Source organism: Acomys minous, assembly GCF_964271855.1.
Source record: "Acomys minous genome assembly, chromosome: 1".
NCBI lineage: Eukaryota > Metazoa > Chordata > Mammalia > Rodentia > Muridae > Acomys > Acomys minous.
This window is the reverse complement of record NC_140483.1, coordinates 127,908,765-127,926,840: the sequence shown is the minus strand read 5'-3', so window position 1 is coordinate 127,926,840 and position 18,076 is coordinate 127,908,765.

Genomic DNA, 18,076 nt, shown 5'->3' with positions numbered 1-18,076 from the left:
GTGCAGAAATGAATATGGGTGTGAAGGCTTTGCCGTGGAATGTCAACCTAGAGTCTCTCAGGATATGTATGTATGTATGTATGTATGTATGTATGTATGTATGTATGTATGTACATATAGATGCATATCTATTTTGACTGATATTGCTTGTCAAACTGACTGCATCAACTAAAATGCAAACTGCTGGGCCTTCCTCTGAAGGATTTCCTCAATCAGATTGTTTGAGGCAGTCCGACACAATCTACATGTGGGTGGCACTTTCTGGTGACAGACCAAATAAAAGAACATGAAATACTTTTTATCTGCTTGTCATCAATTTTGCTGCCACGTTTATCTCTCCTGCCACTGAAGTAGTCTTTCACTGCTAATGAAACCTACTTCTTCCTATGTCGATGACGATCAGCAGCTCTCCAGGAATCTCCCAGGCCTCCAGTGCCAGGTTCATGGAATAAGCAATGACTAGATCCTTGGGCTCTCCAGTGTGTGACAGCTGTTGTCGGACTACGCAGACCACATCCTGCAAGACAATTGAATAAATTCCCTACACGCAGACACACACAAACACACACACAAACAACCACACCACCAGCACCACCACCACCACCCTCACCACCACCAGCTGTGTTCTTTTAGAGATCCCCAACAGTTGCCAAGGATTTTTTTCCCCATTCCTTAGGCTGTCTCTTGACGTTCCTAACTGTGTCTTTCGCTGCACAGAAGCTGTTCATTCATGTAATCAGTTAGTCACCTCTAGAATTATTTCCTATTCTGTTGTAATCTTTTCCAGAAAGTCTTTTCCTTTGCCTATATATTGAAATCTTTCTCCTATGTTTTCCACTAGCAGTTCCAATGTTTTCAGACTTACCTTATGGTCTTTGACCCAGTTTGAATTGTGAAATTGTGAAGAGAGAGAGATATGATTCTAGCTTTACCCATTGATATAGAGAAATCTACTTTTCTCAGTACCGTTTGTTAAAAAGACGGCTTTTCTCCAATGTGTGTTGATGACATCTTTATTTGGTTGAAAATTACAGTGGCAGCAGCTATGTGCTTTTACTTCTGGTTCCTCTGTTCCGTTCCTTTGGTGTATGTGGTAAACAACACAGAACCATGCTGTATTGTCACTATAGATATGTAATATCAGATTTGGTATCCCATATCATGCCTCTAACATTTCACTTTCAGCTACAGATTGCCTTTTATTATTCAGGATCTTTTGTGTTTCCATATCAACTGTATGACTGTCTGGTTTTTCTAGTTCTATAAAGGATATGATTGGGATTTTGGTAGGACTTGCATTGACTCTATAGCTAACATTTAGTAGCATCATTATTTTCACATATTAATTCTGACATAAACATAGAAGCTCTTTTCATCTTCTAGTGTCTTCTTCAACTTATTTCTTCAATGTCTTAAAGTTTTCATTGGAGAAATTTTTTATCTCCTTCATTAAGTTTATTCCTAGACACTATTTCTCCCTGCAGATATTGTCAATGGGTTTTCTTTCCAATTTCTTTTTTGGTGAGCTCAAGATTGGTATATAGAAAAATTACATTTTCTATGTTTATCTTGCATCCTGTTTATTGAAAGTGATTATTGCTTCTAAAGAATTTTCTGGTGGGCAAGCAGAATCTTGAGCAGAAGGTTGAATGGAATTACAGCCTATGTGCTCAGTCACATCATGTCAGTACAATTTCTGAGGTGAGAAAGTTGTTCTCAATCCATGTGCATTTTCAAGCCCAATATTTTAAATAAATTTCATATCTTTTTATTAACTAGGTTTTGTCTCAGTTAACTAGTCTTACTTTATCCTAGCTACAATCAAGTCATGTTACATTAAGGCATTGTTAATATTCCTTTTTCCTCTAAGTCTGAGTCTGAAAGACTTTGATTTATAATTCAGATTTTATTGTGAATTCCTACGCATGCATTGGTAAGACCAAGGAACACATTAACAGGTGGGAAATATACTTAGCATTTTGCTCTCTCTGCTCTATTTTAAAGAAGTAGTGCTGAGCATGGTGGCGCACGCCTTTAATCCCAGCACCCCAGAGGCAGAGGCAGGTGGATTGCTGTGAGTTTGAGGCCAGCCTGGTCTACAAAGTGAGTCTAGGACAGCCAAGGCTACACAGAGAAACCCTATCTCAAAAAACCAAAAAGAAAAAAAAAAGAAAGAAAGAAAAAGAAAAAAAGAAAAAAACAAGCAGTAAGTTGTGAATGTGAGTGCCTAAATTCCTGATTACACGTTGACAACCCGTCATTAGACGTCTGCTTAGACTGTATCCCACAGTGACAGGCTACAGCACTTAATCATCAAAGGATGGCATGTACATCAGTAGAACAATCAACACAACAGTATATGTATTGCTGAAAATATTTTCAGCCACATTCTAGAAGTTAAATCTTCCACCATTTCCTTGAGGGAATGCATATAAAAGGACCTCAGCTGTGAAATTCACACCACTCATGGCTTCTCGAGAAAACATGGATATGAAGTGTCTCTACAGAAAGAGCTTGAAAGCAGAAAATGTGTTGGGCAACTTTCTATAAATCCTAACTTATTCTATAATACAAAATTCATCTTGAAATTTTATTTTATTACTTTCCTTCCAGGACAAATTTTCTATTTATCAGTTTGATATTATAATCTAGCTTATTTATACCTATTTTTATAGGCATATGTTTCTTTGGAAGTATTATTTACTATCTTTGGTAAGTGTAACTCTCAAGGTACATGCACAGGTGCGCGCGCGCGCGCACACACACACACACACACACACACACACACACTTTGAATTTAAACACTCAAAATATCTATATTTAGTAGACAATCATGTTCCATATAACATTTGGAAAACTGTGTATGAAGAGTTTTCAGTCATTTGAAGGAATAGCATATTTTAGGAAGTATTTAAACTTGGAAAACCTGGTCAAAATTAAATGTTTGACAGGTGCATTTGGAATGTTTAACTTAGAGAAACATGAACTAACAAGCACAATTGTAACTATTTCAAGCATTTAACTGAAGAAGTTGTTAGACCTCATTAATTTATCATGAATTTGAGAAGGGTTCAGGAATAGTTAGGTATCTTTTCTAAAAGTGTTAAAGAACTCCCCCTTTAAGAGATATAGTACAAGCTAGATATGCCATAGACACATAAGCCCCTTTCTAATCCTGAAATACTTTGGCTCTCTACTTTTTCTGTGTTATTTAGATAGCTTCTCCCCTGAATCTGAAACTCTGGCTTAATGAACAAAACTTTGCATCTGTGTCATACAAAATAATTTTGTCCTAAAAATTAGAAATGCTCTCCAAAAATAAAACCAATTTAAGGATGCATCCCCTTTTAAATTATGTGCAACACAGTAATGCTTTCCTTGGAGATTTAAGAATATGAAAAAGTATGCACAAGTGAAATGAATTAACTTTTAAACTTAAGATGGTGGCACTAAAATTTCGTGAAGAGCAAGTGGAGTTGCCATCTTAACTAGAATTAGGGTTCCAGGGAGATTTCCAGAAAGATTTTTTAAAAGTTATTTCTGATAAGTTTTATGCAGAGTATGTTACATAGCTAATAGAGGAAGAAAATTAAACAGAAATAATGGAGAATCAGGAGAAGGCGTGTATAGCTTATCACCATCTGAATGTAAAGGAGCTGTGCCATGATAAAAGGTGGCCCTCTTGGCAGAAGGAGCACTCCTGTGGCCAAGGAGCCAAGCAGGGGGAGCACTCCTGTAGCCATGGAGGCAAGCAGGACCAGCTGGCACTATCTACTAACCTGCACATCTCTAAGAAGCTCTGGTGGTCAAAGGCACTTGGTCTTCTTTTTAGCAAAGGAATGTGCTTTGTAGGGTGAATTTTGTGTAGCTATAAAGAATGCCTGTTGCCATAAACTATATAGTATGTGTTTGTGTAGTAACTGTAGATGTACGATCTAACTTCTGGGTAAAAGCTACAGAGAAATGTCATGTCCATGATTTTACCAATGATTCATCATAACGTAGAATTTGAAGAATTGATTCTCTGACATCTCAGGGAAGGAAGTGTTTAATAGAAATGTTGTTTTATTTTTTGACACCGGTCTCCTTTTGTTGCCTAGAGTGGCCTTCAACTTGCAATCCTCCTGCTTCAGCCTCTGAGTGGTGGGATAATAGGCTTGTGTTACAGGCCTGCTTCAGTTCATCGTTTTGGTGACATGTAAATGAGGTTACATGGCTTTCTTACAACCTGTAGTCATATTTATTAGAGGACTAGGAAGGGCTGTGTCTTTTTCAGAGGGGTACCATAAGGAACATAAAAATTTCCGAGGCAGTTTCTGTGTGTTAAGAAAAGTTATAATTCTATCATCTCGTACAGTTGTGTTTTCACTCTTCATTCATATTTAAAGTATTGTGTAGGAAAATGTATGTTTAGCTGGATTGATACAAAAATTTTCCTAGTTCGAAAAATTTAAACATTCAGTGTTTTTCTTTATACAACATAAAAGAAAAACTCAAGTTAATTTTTATAGTTTATTTATTATTATTTTTTACATATACATTTACGTTATTACACATATATACAATAAACTACATGCAGCAAGAAGAACCAGGGAACAATGAGGAATTATATAAGTGTTACATTCATAATATTTTGCCTATTTGTATTTGGCAACCTTGAAGAAAACATCTTTCCTATCTAGGTGTGTTTAAAATTCTGTATATCTGTCAGGTTTATTGGGCTAGAAGGCTGAAGATGATGCTCCAACATTATGGAGAGTTTTGGATGACTGTTCAGTCAGCAAAAACTGTCTCTGTCATCTTCTGATTTGGGAAGTGGCTACCCTGCACTCCCTGCAAACTCAGGCAATTAATTTTACTCCTTCTCAAGGCTCTGATGGGGTTGAAGACCAGATAGTTTAGTTTTACAATTAAGCTTAATTGTTTAGGGGTTAAGATGTTTTTAAGTCTAGATTAAGTTGATAATGATGAGATGTGATAGATATTGATTTACATTCAAGTTAATTTTAACATGGTCCCCTCTAGCAAAATAAGCAAAAAAATATTGATTGACATATATCTAAATTTGTTAAGATTATTTAGGATTATTAGGATCAAAGCCCAGCCAAAATTAAGGCTACATGACTGTCTGTTTAATGAAATTGTTAAGCAAGGAGAAAACAGACTAATTATACAATGTTAGGATGAAATGGATGTGCAAAGTCAAAAAGGAAACAAAAATGAAAGACAAAGGTTTCACCTAAATCAATATTTTATTATATGAAGGACCAGTGAATAGTTCTATAAGAAAGTGGACCATGATAGAACCACGAGAAGCATATATTTGCTCACATGGACTATCCCGTGATCACTTGGGCACAGTAGTCTCACACAGTGACATGGGGGAAAGTGGTAATATTACAGCAGCAGTAGTTTGCTGAGTAGCCTATGTGTTAAATGGAAAATATACTTTTATACATCGTTTTATAACAATAAAGGAAATAGTAGGTAAATTAATAAAGAGAATGGGCTAAAATTAAGTATTTAGCCAACCTGATTCTCAAGGAGTGCTTGTAGGCTTCTTTTTTAAAGGATATAATATCCTATACTTTTTTTTTCTTTTGTTTTTTCTTTTTTAAGTCAGGGTTTTTCTGTTTAGCCCTGGTTGTCCTGGACTCACTTTGTAAACCACGCTGGCCTCGAACTCACACTGATCCACCTACCTACATTACAGGAGTACACCACCTTGCCCAGCCAATTATACCCCATTCTTACCTTGTAGGAATTAGGTCGATTAATCAATGACCTACTTTTAGAACAACACTGTTAACGTTGAAGGGCTTGCTAAGCAAAGTAGAAGGAATTGAGTCCATGGAGCCAGCCTAATTATCAATGTTTCATTTGACAAATCTCAAGGCAAGAAAACAGCAATAAAAAAGACACTAATAATGTCTTGGAGCTGACTATTATTTACAATTAGAAGAAAAATAAATATTAAATGGTGTACTTTCAGGCTTATGCAGAAGTGGATAATACAAAGGGAATTTGAAACCCTGGCCAAAATAATTATCCTTAAAGTCTGCCAGGAAAAAAATAAATCTCGAGCATTGTTCTCCCCTTGATTTAACACTCTAGGGAGTCCGGGCTAAAGCATGCAACGTAGGCAAAAAAAAACAGGCAGATATTTCTGATATATAATTTGAAAGTAGCAAGCCCCCTCTACTACCCCAAAATATCTCTGCAGTCAGTCTCAGATTTTTACCCCATAATTAGATTTTCTTTTCTTCCCCCTAAAAAGCTTTTGTGTTTGCTTGCCTTCTGGGACTGGCAAACACTCTTGGGGGAAGCAAATGCATCAATTAACACTTTAAGGAGACTTGGCTACTAAATAAAGAAGTGAGAGGACTGAAGTCAAAGAGAAGAAGAACAGGCTCAGAAAGAAAGGATACCTAAGACAAATGTTCACACTTGTCAGGCACCACTAGGGCTTTGCAAGTGATTGCGCATTACACGGTGGATAATCATAAATGTTTTCAGTAGACTACATCTCATGGTGCGGTGCGCCAACACACTTACAAGGATAGCAGATTTAAAATTAATAGCTGAGTGACTCTCAGATGCTTCAAAAGGCCCGTCTTCACTCCTCTAGACTGGGACTCAAACTAGTTCAGGGGTCGTGGCGTCCACACTTAAGCGACAGACAGTTTTCCTACGTGATCCAGATACTTCTGATTTTAAAAGACGGTCTCAGTGCAAATTCTCAAATTCCACTTGGATTTGTCTTTTCTCTGTTAGTAGTATGGGTCAAGGAGGACATCTCTGAGAAGGGAGAGTGTTGACATAGCCTCCTGGCATGTGGATTGGATGACCCGCTCCCAAGCCCTCCTCTGGCGCCCAAAGGCCCCTTTCACTGAAGAGCGCCTCCTTCTAGTGCTTTTAAGGCCCTCAGAATACCTAGTCTAGCTGTTCACCCATCACTTGGAAATGAACATAAGCAGTGGATCCTGGGTATTAGGCTGAGTCCTCCACCCTCCCCTGGATTTAAAGGGCAAGGCTTCTGTGCAAGAAGGCAAATCCTGCAAGTGAAGGGTGTCTCTTTGATTCTCCACAAAGTTTCTCTTACTACCCAGCAGAATCTTTCCTAAGTTTGGCCAAGGTTAAACCCTAGGGAAAGGAAGTCTGGGAGTTTGCTCCAAAGAGACTGATTGATTATACAACCTGATTTCTCAAATCTATTATCTGGTGTCACTTAGAACTACAACAATAACAAGACAAACAAAACTGAGCATCCATTAGTAACATACCTGGGTCTTATCTGATTAAGTGGTGAAATTCCATGATTTAACAAAGGTCTAGAGCATAGAAAAAGTGAAGAAAAAACAAAACAATAACACCCCATCGTGTGTTTTCTCTTACAAAACGACCAGGGAGACACTAATATTTGGACCCTGGAAGCACTGATGTCAAAGTTCAGTACTCTTCAGAGTTTGTATCCATATTAGTTGCTTTTTGTTGTCACTGTAACCAAAACACTTTACAAAAACACTTGAAGGAGGCTTTATTACAGCTCACCATTTCATAAGGTTCAGCCCGTAGCTACTTGAAGGGAGTACCAGGGTAGAATGTCACAGCCCTGGGACAATTGGGTTGTGGTAGACGACAATTGTTCAGATGCTGGAGGGCAGGAAGCCAACAGAGCAACAGGCAAGGGCCAGGCCTCCTGTTCCCTCTGCACATCCATTCTTTCAGCTAGGCCTTGCCTCCTAAATTTTCATGACCTCCCCAAAATGGTGCTGCTAGCTAACAGGGCTGAGCATTCAATACATGAACCTAGGTGAGGGTCATCTTAGTCAATTGTAGATTTTTTTTTAACTGGAAATAGAATGGCAAGGTTTATAAATGTATAATAAATATGCTAACAGTTTGGTTGTGCTATGATAAGGAACAACGACAAGTATTAGGGACTTTAAGTGCTGGGGTGAAGCCTGGTGTGTACCACTTGCCAGCTTCTGTAGATGCTCTTACCATGACAGAGAGAAGGAAAACCTTTCTCAGCAGCCTTTTGAGATGTAACCTGAGAGTCACCAAGGGATGTACGTGTGGCTAACGCTAAGACAGTATTGCTTAGTCTTCCTTGGAGAAGCCTAGGGTGACTCACAATTGGGCCATCCTACCTTTTTCCTACTCTCCTTTAAAAACACACACTCCTACTTGGGTGTGTGGGACTTTATTCTGTGTGACTCTTTTTCTTTTAACCCCCATGCTTAAGCCAATATTAAAACAACTTTAATAAATTTCCAACTTTGTTTCATCATTATCCGACTAGTCCTGCCATTCTTTTTAGCACTGAAACCATGAACCCTGGCCTGGCCTGTAGGAAACCCTAAAATTCTAGGGGAATTCCTCAGGCTAGTGAAGGTGGCTGTGTAAAATTTTGTCTACATTTTCTCATAGCTGACAAGGTCACAGAGTGGCTGCTAAGGAGCATCTCAAAGGATTCCAATTGATACGGTGAAAGTCTAGAGCACCAGGGTGCAAGAAGGTAGGTTATCTATTGTAAACAGAATTAGAAGTCTTGTTTGAGATTCCTAGAAAGGAAAAGAATAAGGTCATATCTAAGTCACACATCAGGCCTTCCGCCTGGGTCGTTGCTTGAATTATTTATATTTAACTTGAAATATCTGTTTATGAAAGGAGTATTATCCCCATTTCAGGACGAACGCTGCTGATTGTGTTCGGGTTTATAAGACACTGGGATCAGAGGGCGGCTTTTCCTTCTCCTGTCCCCTTCATTTTCCCCATCTTTGCATTCTGCCTCACACAGTACCTGTAGGCGATAGTAAAGAATTCTCATACATTGGACTTGGTAGTGTTTGATTGTATTCTTGGAGATGGGAGGCTCAAGCCTGGGAGTCCTAAAGTCAGCCTGGACTACTTCACAAAATCTTGTTAAAAAAAAAAACAACAAAAAACAAAAAAGAAAAACAAAAACAAAACCCCAAAACACCTAGGTGTGGAAGTCGAAGCCTTTAGTCACAGCTCTCCAGAGAGGCAGAAGCAGGGAGGGTGGTGGTTCTCTTACAGCTGGAAGGGATGCAGCTCATCTTTGAGATTAGGTGGGGAAGGGCAGCACAGCTTCTCCATCTTTGCTGGGGCCTGTTTTTACAGTCTTGAGCTACCATGTAAGAAGTCAAAATAAATCTGTCCTGAAATGAGGAAAGTTCAAGCCACACATGGAAGCCTAACGTTGAGAGGGATGTTCAGCATCCTGCTAACATCCAGTAAAAAACAAATTACGAGACAAACATGTGAATGAATGTTTCTACAGGCAATTCCAGATCTGAAGCATCAAATCAGCCTTGGCTTCCACCTATTTTTAGCTGAAATTCCATATATTATGAAGCAAGGACAAGCCATTCACTCATGCGAGCCCTCTCCTTTTTTTTTTTTTTTTTTTTTTGTTTTGTTTTTTTTGTTTTTGTTTTTTAGCTTACAGAAGCAATATCTATAATACACAGGGGTGGGGAGTGAGTGTTTTCTGTGTTTGTGGAGTATGATTGTATTCATGCAGGTGGGATAGAAAATGCTCTGTTTGGAGGTCAGAGGCTTGTATGGAGCTGTCTTCCTCAATCCATTCTCCATTGTTTATTTTTGGATACAGAGTTTCGCACTGAACATGGAGATCACTACTTCAGCTAAACTGACTAGCCAGTGAGCCTGTAAGAGGTGCCTATATCTGTATCCTGGTACCAGAGCTCAGGTGTTACACTGCTATGGGGGCTTCACTTTGGGTGGTGAGGATCCAAACTCAGATCCTGATGCTTGTACAATAAACACTTTTTCTACTGAGCCATCTTCCAAGGCATACACAGTGTTTTAAGCTACTAAGTTGGTACAGTTTTTATACGGCAATAATAACCAAAACCTCACTGAAAGAAACAACACATCTAGACAGAAAAGAGCCATTTATTAAATGAAATTATTTTCTTAAAGTTCTTATATTTTCAAATTTTTCTTACCAGTTGAAATGATAATCTTTCCAAGTTGTCATAATTTCATTCAAGTCAGCTATATTTTTTTTGTGGCTTTCTCAGGATTTACAAAGAAGTTCTTAGGATAGGTTCTGTTATACAATCCTCAATATGTTTTTAGTTCTACTTTTTAAATATGAAAAGTAAGATATGAAATATGTACCACACAACGAATATGATATGGAGAAGTTTATTATATTAGCAGAGGGGGAGAAGGAAGGGCAACCCAGAGAGAGAGAGACACACACACACAGAGAGGCAGAAAGAGACAGAGACAGATACAGAGGAAGAGAGAAAGAGACAGATAAGAGAGTAAGAGAGAGAGGAAGGAGGGTTTGTCCTTTTATATACTCCTGGACAGGGGGATACTCAGTGGCAGGTAGGCAATGACATCACAGGTTGTTAGGCAAACTAGGGCAGTATCTCAGCATTCTTTTTTCCTATAATTAAAAAAATGAGGACATTGGATTGTATTTTATGTAAGGTAGGTTAAAGTATATAAATGTAGGTTCATTGAAAGCAGCTTTTGGCTGCCATGTAAGGGGGAAAGAGAGAAAGAGAAAGCAACAGCAATAAAATGTCCAGATGATATGGTGGAGGGGAAGGAAAAGCTCTGCTCTGGAACGTTCAGGGTAGAGGGCAAGTTATGTCAGGCATGTCCTGCAGGAGGTAGGGACTGAGGAGTGCTGGGGAGAGCCTGGAGCTCTTTGTCCTGGGTCTGAAGCACACCATTTCAGCCTTTTGTAAATGCATAAGGGGTGAAGAAATCAATCATCTTTGACTGCTTCCTGCTGACAATAGGGTGGCAACCGGGGGTTAAAAGGCTGAAATGGTGGCCAGGTCTAGGAAGAGCAGGCTCTTGTATTCACTGTCCAGGGTCTGAGGACATCTGTAGCTAGGAGAGGCAATGTAGGTCCAGCTGGCATGATCTGTGAGGTTGAACTGGAGCACCTGTGGGTAGGTAGCTGCTTCGGTGCTGCCCTGGATATTGAACATCTGGCAGGGTACTGGAACATACATGTGGGTAGAAGACACATTTAGTAGGTTAGGGAGAAATTCCTTTCAGTGTACATTGAACAAGCAGAGATGGCAGTTTTGGAGTGAAGAGGAGAAAAGTTTGAATGTAGGGAACTTCCTTTAGAAACGGTGTGGACATGAGGAACTGCGTTCCATTTTCCCCAACTGCCAGTGGTAGTTAAAAAGCCACATTTTAGATCTGTCCATGTTTGGTTGCAGAGCATGTAAGCTTAACAGCCTTTAATGTGGGCATAGGGACTTTACATTCTCCAGGAGTCATCCCAGAGGGGACCCTGAAGGGATAGAGAATGGGCTGTTCCCATGGGGTGAGTAGAAGTCAGTGAGCTGTCTGGGTGCCCCTGCTCAAGGTTTAACTTGATGGGATTGGTACAACTGTTGCAGCAGCTTGCCAGCACTGGTCAGAGACCAAGGGTGTGGTCCAAGTGTAGAACCAGTTACCTAGCACTAGGGTTTCTGAACACAAATGAGAGGGAAGGAGGTCGGAACCATGCTGGCAGAGGGAGATCTCTCCCTAGGGAGAAGGTTCTAGCTGAAGGGTTTAGATGTAGGTTGGCAAGAATGACAGGAAGCATTTTCCCCAACCAGAAAGGAAGATTCAGCAATCAACCAGTGTTTTATGCAAGAATGTAGCAATAGGCTAATCCTGAAACCAGAGAAAGGGGGAGGAATCCCACCCTCAGAGATAGGTGATAGGTGAGAAACTGAGGCTGTTGATTGACAGTACTTATCTGGGTTCAATTTGACCTGAGAGGTGGATTTCCTGTAGCTTACAAGAATCCTTTTAAATTTACAAAAGAGATACATTTTAAACATGTTACCATCATCATTGTTTGTAAGCTGCAGTGAAGCACACATTGGAGGAAAAGGCAGTAAACATAGAGCACAGCAGAGGCTTGGGGAGAAAACTTCGTGTTCAATGCATGAATACTCTTTGAGGTGAGCTTAGGAAAGGCAGAAACCTTATGGATCTTTTTGACATCTGTGGAACACTATCATTCAGAGGACAGAAATCTCCTGTAGAGCGGAGCATCAGTACACATCATGAAAGATGTCTGTCCAGAAGACTGGATGTATAGAATTGAAGCACAATTGGAAACATTTTAAGTCCATATTTAAAAGACAGGCCAAAGGAAATTTAATATCTTGACTTTGGAATTATGATAGGATCGTATAGTGGAATATTTTTTTTTTACCATAGTTAAATCAATAAACCAGAGCTCCCTTGATTAGTGTCAGAACTCTAGACAGTTAATATAACAATAGCATAACAACAGGATAGCAACTGGAAGAAATAAAACATTCTTTAACATTCATAAAAATATTGTTTGTAAGCTTTAAGATATAGGTGAAATTGCTGTGAGCAGTCACTGTCCTTTAGCTAAAAGAATGGTAAAAAGTTGTGTCTGAGACCTGTCTTTTAAGTCTGGTAATGAGGTAGACTGTATCTAGACTTGACAGTTACAGTTTGGTCTCCTGCAGATGGGAAGAACTGAAGCCTGCCATGACAGAAGTTGGCAATGAGACTGTGTAGCCCAAATATGAGGGTAAAACAGACCTGCGGTACCATAGGTTTTGCGAGGTTGCTGAATCTCAGAGCCATCCATACTCTACCAGGTCAAGGAGCTTAAAGAGTTAGGTCTATAGCTCTTTTTCTGGTTGAAACTCCAGTGTCTGGGCACAGAGGACAAGCCTGCATATGAGCATTTTGACATCCAGAGGCCAGTCTGCCAACAGGTGGGGTATAACTTTTAGGCAGCTATGAGACTGGTGTCTCCTCTGGCTGCAGCACCTGTGGGACCAATGCCCCCTTTTTGGCTGCATCTAAAACAGGTCCCTGATGGAGCTGGCTCAGGCTGAACCCCAGTGGGAGAGAGCATCACAGACCTCTATTTCCTTGACTCAGAACAGTGGCTAAGGCCTTGAGTATAGTCTTTTTGCTGTATTTGAGCCTGTCGGGAAGTCTTTGCTTGGGCTTTAAGGATTTTTAAATTGTTTTACCAGTTCCTATATGGGAGTTTAGGAACCATCCTCAGCCTTTTATTTACATTGGCAATGAGACCATAATCTATCTTAAGAATATTTAGATAGACAAACTTTGTTTATAGTTTACCTTAATCATTAAAGACTAACTTTAGGTTGTATGTCAATTAAGTTGGAGTCTTAAAAAAATATAAACAATCCATAAAAAGAGAGCAAAACAGCTGTTTGTATGTTTAATAACATCATAGTTATAAAATAAGGCTAAACATGTTTTAAGACAGTGATTTTTAGGCTTTGAGAATGAGGTAAGGAGTGACAATCAAGGTCTAACATTGTAAACAAATGTATGTTTCTAGAAATATCAATACAGCAGAACATTACACCAAATCCATTGATCAGAAAGCCTTCAGGTGAATCCAGGGTAGTTGGTGACAGGAGGAACCGCATTTATTTGTATAGAAATTAGTAACGACATAAGTTAAATGTAAAAACATTTTGAAGCAGGGTAAAAATATAATTTTGAAAGTATAGAAGTAGTAATTAAGTAACCTTAAACCTGTAATTAATTGTTTCATTGTCTACCAAGTAACAAAAGGCTGAAAAGACAGAAGCTGTGTTTGGAGTTTAGTATGAATTTGAACAGGGCTGGGAGCCCTTAGTAAAGACCATGGGCACAGCCACAAAATTCCCAAAACAAAGATGGTGGCTAGACACCTGATTGCTGATGAGGCACTAACTCTACATCTTAACTGTGATTTTTCCCAAAACAAAAATGGAGGCTAGTTACTTGATGACCTTTAGCCAAGACTGTGATGGGGCAATAGCTCTACTCCCTTTACCCCAAAACCAACATGGTGACTTGCTACGTGTTGTGTGTAGCCTGTACTAGAAAGATTTGAAAATGTTATCGGCTACCATGATGTCCAGCTTTGGTAGCTGCCAGCGAGGGGGAATGGATGGTGGAAGTGACCCAAACCCCAGAATAAGATTCCCAAGAAGCTAAACAAAAATCCCAGCTCCCTAGTTGAGGGTCCCAGAGTGCAGCAGCATTTGAAGCAGGAGTGGAGCTGCAGGAGACATGCATGCTGCAGAGCTCACCCAGATCAACAGAGTCTGGCCCAAGATGCAGAGAGGGGAGGAACTCACAGAGGTGGTGGCAGGCTTCAGTGGCTGAGGAGAGTGCTAGGTGCCCAGCTCCAGCTGGGAGCCCAATGTTCCATCCCAGAAAGCAGGGGGGCAGAGATGGGAGGAGGGCGTGGGGGGCAGGGACGGGGAAAAGAGGGGGAAAGATACCCTTGGACAGGTGCTGCAGGGGGAGGGGTAGCTCAGTGTCTGCTCGTATCACCACAAGGGCTAGTGACCAGTGTGGTCAGTGTGGTCGAGCCCTGGCCATGAAGTGGCAGCCTTTGGCCAGGGTCACCTTCGGTAGACCCCGTGAGCTTTTTTAAGTATAATTTTAAATTTACCTCAACAGAGAACGAGATCTGATGGCAGGGCTTGTGCTCCCCTGTGACGACAGCTGGGAGGTGAATGAGTCTTGAAGCTGCAGCTGAGCTCCCAAGACAGGAGTTTTGGAGTGAGAAAAGGGCATAGGAAAGTAAAGTCTGGAACAAAAGGCAAATTATTGAGGGCTGTGTGGCAGGTATAACGAGCCTGATGGACAGGATCCCAGGCTAGGCAATTCTGAAAGAGCATTCCCTGCATGGCCTGCCAACTTTAAATATGAAAAAGAAAATGAATTATAAAATATGTGCCACACAACAAATGTGATATGGACAAGTTTATTATATGAGCATGGGGTGGGGGAAGAAGTAAAGGATGGCTGAGAGAGAGAGAGAGAGAGAGAGAGAGAGAGAGAGAGAGAGAGAGAGACAGAGACAGAGAGACAGAGAGAGACAGAGACAGAGACAGAGACAGAGACAGAGAAGAGAGATAGAGACAGGTAAAAGAGCAAGAGAGTAAGAGAGAAAGGTAGGTAGGTTTGTCCTTTTATATACCCTGGCAGTGGGATGCCCAATAGCAGGTAGGCAATGACATCACAGGTTGCTAGGCAGACTGGGGCAGTATCCTAACACTACTTCCTCTCTGAAACCTTTAATGACTGTTCTAGACAAGAGCGATCTTCCGCTCCCACCCTCTAACGGGTTTGCTTACAGCTTATCTTATCCAACAGATATAACAAGTCTGGTGCTAGTTTGCTTCTTTGTATTATATTTATCTATTATCTGTTATCTATTATCTATTATCTATTATCTACCTCAGAAGCTTGTAAATAATAGATGTTCAGTAAGTAACTACTAGTTAAGTTACTCATTAATATAAATATAGTCACCATATTTTAAAGCTCATTATTTTGTTCTTCAATTTCATAAAATCTGTTCTGGTGTTTTGTTCTAAGAAAGAAAGAAAGAAAGAAAGAAAGAAAGAAAGAAAGAAAGAAAGAAAGAAAGATTGTATATAAAGTTATTGTGGGCCCCCGTTCTGTTATGGATTGCCGACTACCAGTCCATGAGGAAAAGGAAAACAGAGAAGGGGGAAGGTAGGATTCAGAAGGCCCAGAGTATGATGGAATAATTTTCTGGGATCAGCTTCAGCAAGACTGCCCAATTTTATTTGGGGTGAACAAAGGCTGTATAGTTTTTGGAGAGTGGGTAGAGGTTTCCCAGGGTAGGTGTACACTATTGGCTGGGGCTTGAGGTTCTAAGAATGCTTTATTTACATACTGGAAATTCTAAATACTCATTGGGAAATTTCTTATTGGGAGAACGGAAGTTGAATGGGCATTTTGAAACAGTCTCCAGATGAATTCAGGCAGAGATAAAGAAGCCGCCTTGCTGATGAGGGGAATCCTCCATTTTCTACCTAGCTCAGGATAGCTAAATGGGCATGGCAAAACTGTGATCTTAAAATGCAGAGTCATCCAATAGTTATCACAGTATGTGTGTGTGTGTGTGTGTGTGTGTGTGTGTGTGTGTGTGTTTCAGGGTTTATGTGTCTGTTGTGTACCAGGGATCAAATCCTCAAGGTCTTGTGCATACTAGGCAAGTGCTCAACCACTGACCTCCACCTGCAGACCTTATCTTTGTTAATAGAATACTTTTTGTCACTTTGATCATGCCTTCTAAAGACATGTTTTCAGAGATGGTAATATGCAGGCTAATAAGGAATACTATAATACATGTTGGAAAGAGCAAGGCCAAATTTGTATTTATTCATACAATTTTCTAAGAACGGAAAGGAAATAGAGAGAAGGTGACTGACTCAGTGGAAGGCAGCTTGTTAATTAGTAAACAAGCACTGTATACATATTGGATCACGTGGCTGTTATTCAAAGGGCAGAGTGCATCAGCAATTTCATCTGTTTCCTAAAATGGAAACAGTGGACACTTATGCTTTCCTGAGAGGTGTGTTTTACTAGCTGTGAGAGTTGAGGAATTTATTTATGGAGAAGAATTAGACAAAAGTTGGGCTTAAGGAGACTCAAAGCAACATCTCAGAAGCAGATAGGAGGAGGGAAGCATTTATGGCTGAGGCTTTGCAAAGCAGGAGCCAACAGTGAGGACAGTTACATAAACCATTCTTAGAAAACTTGTATCATCAGACCTGAGGACAGACTCAAGCATGCAGGGGTGAAGATCAATGCCATTTGTCTTATAGAAGTATTGCGCATGCAGGCAGTCTAACCAAGGATTGTCAGAATCATCACAGAGCACTGCAGTATATGCCTTTGGCCCATGCCAGCAAATTCACAGTCTTTGTTTATTTGGTAAGTATTTACTGAGAACATAACAGGAGCCAGACAGTGTTTCTTCAGTGGACTAAGAACATAGCAATGGGTCAGGAAAGAGAAGCAGATCAGTCTCTCCTCTAGAGAAACTTGGTTTCCAAGGGTGGAGAAACAGACAACAAGCAAATAAATATGATTTTCAGATGATGATAAGTGGTATGAAGAAATTAAGCAATTAAGAAATGGATATTCAATAAGAAAATCCTCTCCAAGGTGCCAAAGTGGCTCCAGTAAACATCCTCACCCCACCCCCAGGGCTCTTAAGAGAATTGTGGGCCAGTCAAAGCCTGAAACTGCAGTCTTCCTATCTCTGAAGTTCCCTGACTGGTCCTGGAGCTTTCTCTGGCCACAAAATGTTTGCTATGATCCGTAAACACTGACGTTGTCCAGTAGCTTGGATCTGTTCCAGTAGCTTGGGCCTCTCTCAGCACATACTCCTTGACTGAAATAGCTGCTCTCTCCAAGCATGTCCTGATTTATGGTCGGCTTGTTTATTTTTCCTGATCGTTTTAATGCCATTGATATCACATTCTGTTTAACCTTGAATCTTACCTCTTCCGTGCTACCATATCTGGAACATTCTGCTTGCTTTCTGAGACAAGTCAAGTTGCTTGATTTTACCCAGGACTTTACCCTCTCTAATTGTTGGGACTTGAAGAGAACATGCTGGCAACATGTTTCACAAAAATGCGATTCTAGCAGAACGTGGTTCTGCTTTCCCTGTGTCAACACCAGGAATTTGGCCAGCATATTTATTCTCACAAGTGCTCTATTGTTTTTGTTTTTTGTGTCTTCCCTCTCCAGTGATGATAATCAAATCTATGTGCTCAACTACTGAGATATGTTCTAGCCCTGTAGTGTCCTAGATATCTATATTAGATTAGAAAGGGTTTTCAAGTCAAGGTAAGTGATTATATTTTAAGCATTGGTTGTAAAAGATCATATATGAAATAACTAGATTCTTGTTCTGCTCTGCCCGTTTGCCAAGAAAACTTCATCAGTTAGTTTTAAAAAATGTCAGGTGTCTAGGAGGTACCTTGTGGTCAGAGGTAGGACAAACATAGGCAGCTGTGGGCACATATAGCTGAACAAAATCCATGAGGCCAGGTTTGTGGTCAGACTAGCAAAGAATTTGAAGGGCTGCATCAAAATGTTCATCACTATGACAACATACCTGAGAGAAGGGACTTAGCAGACACCAGGTTTATTTTCTTTACAGTATGAGATGTTTCAGCCCGTGGTTGCAGGTTCCATTGTTTCT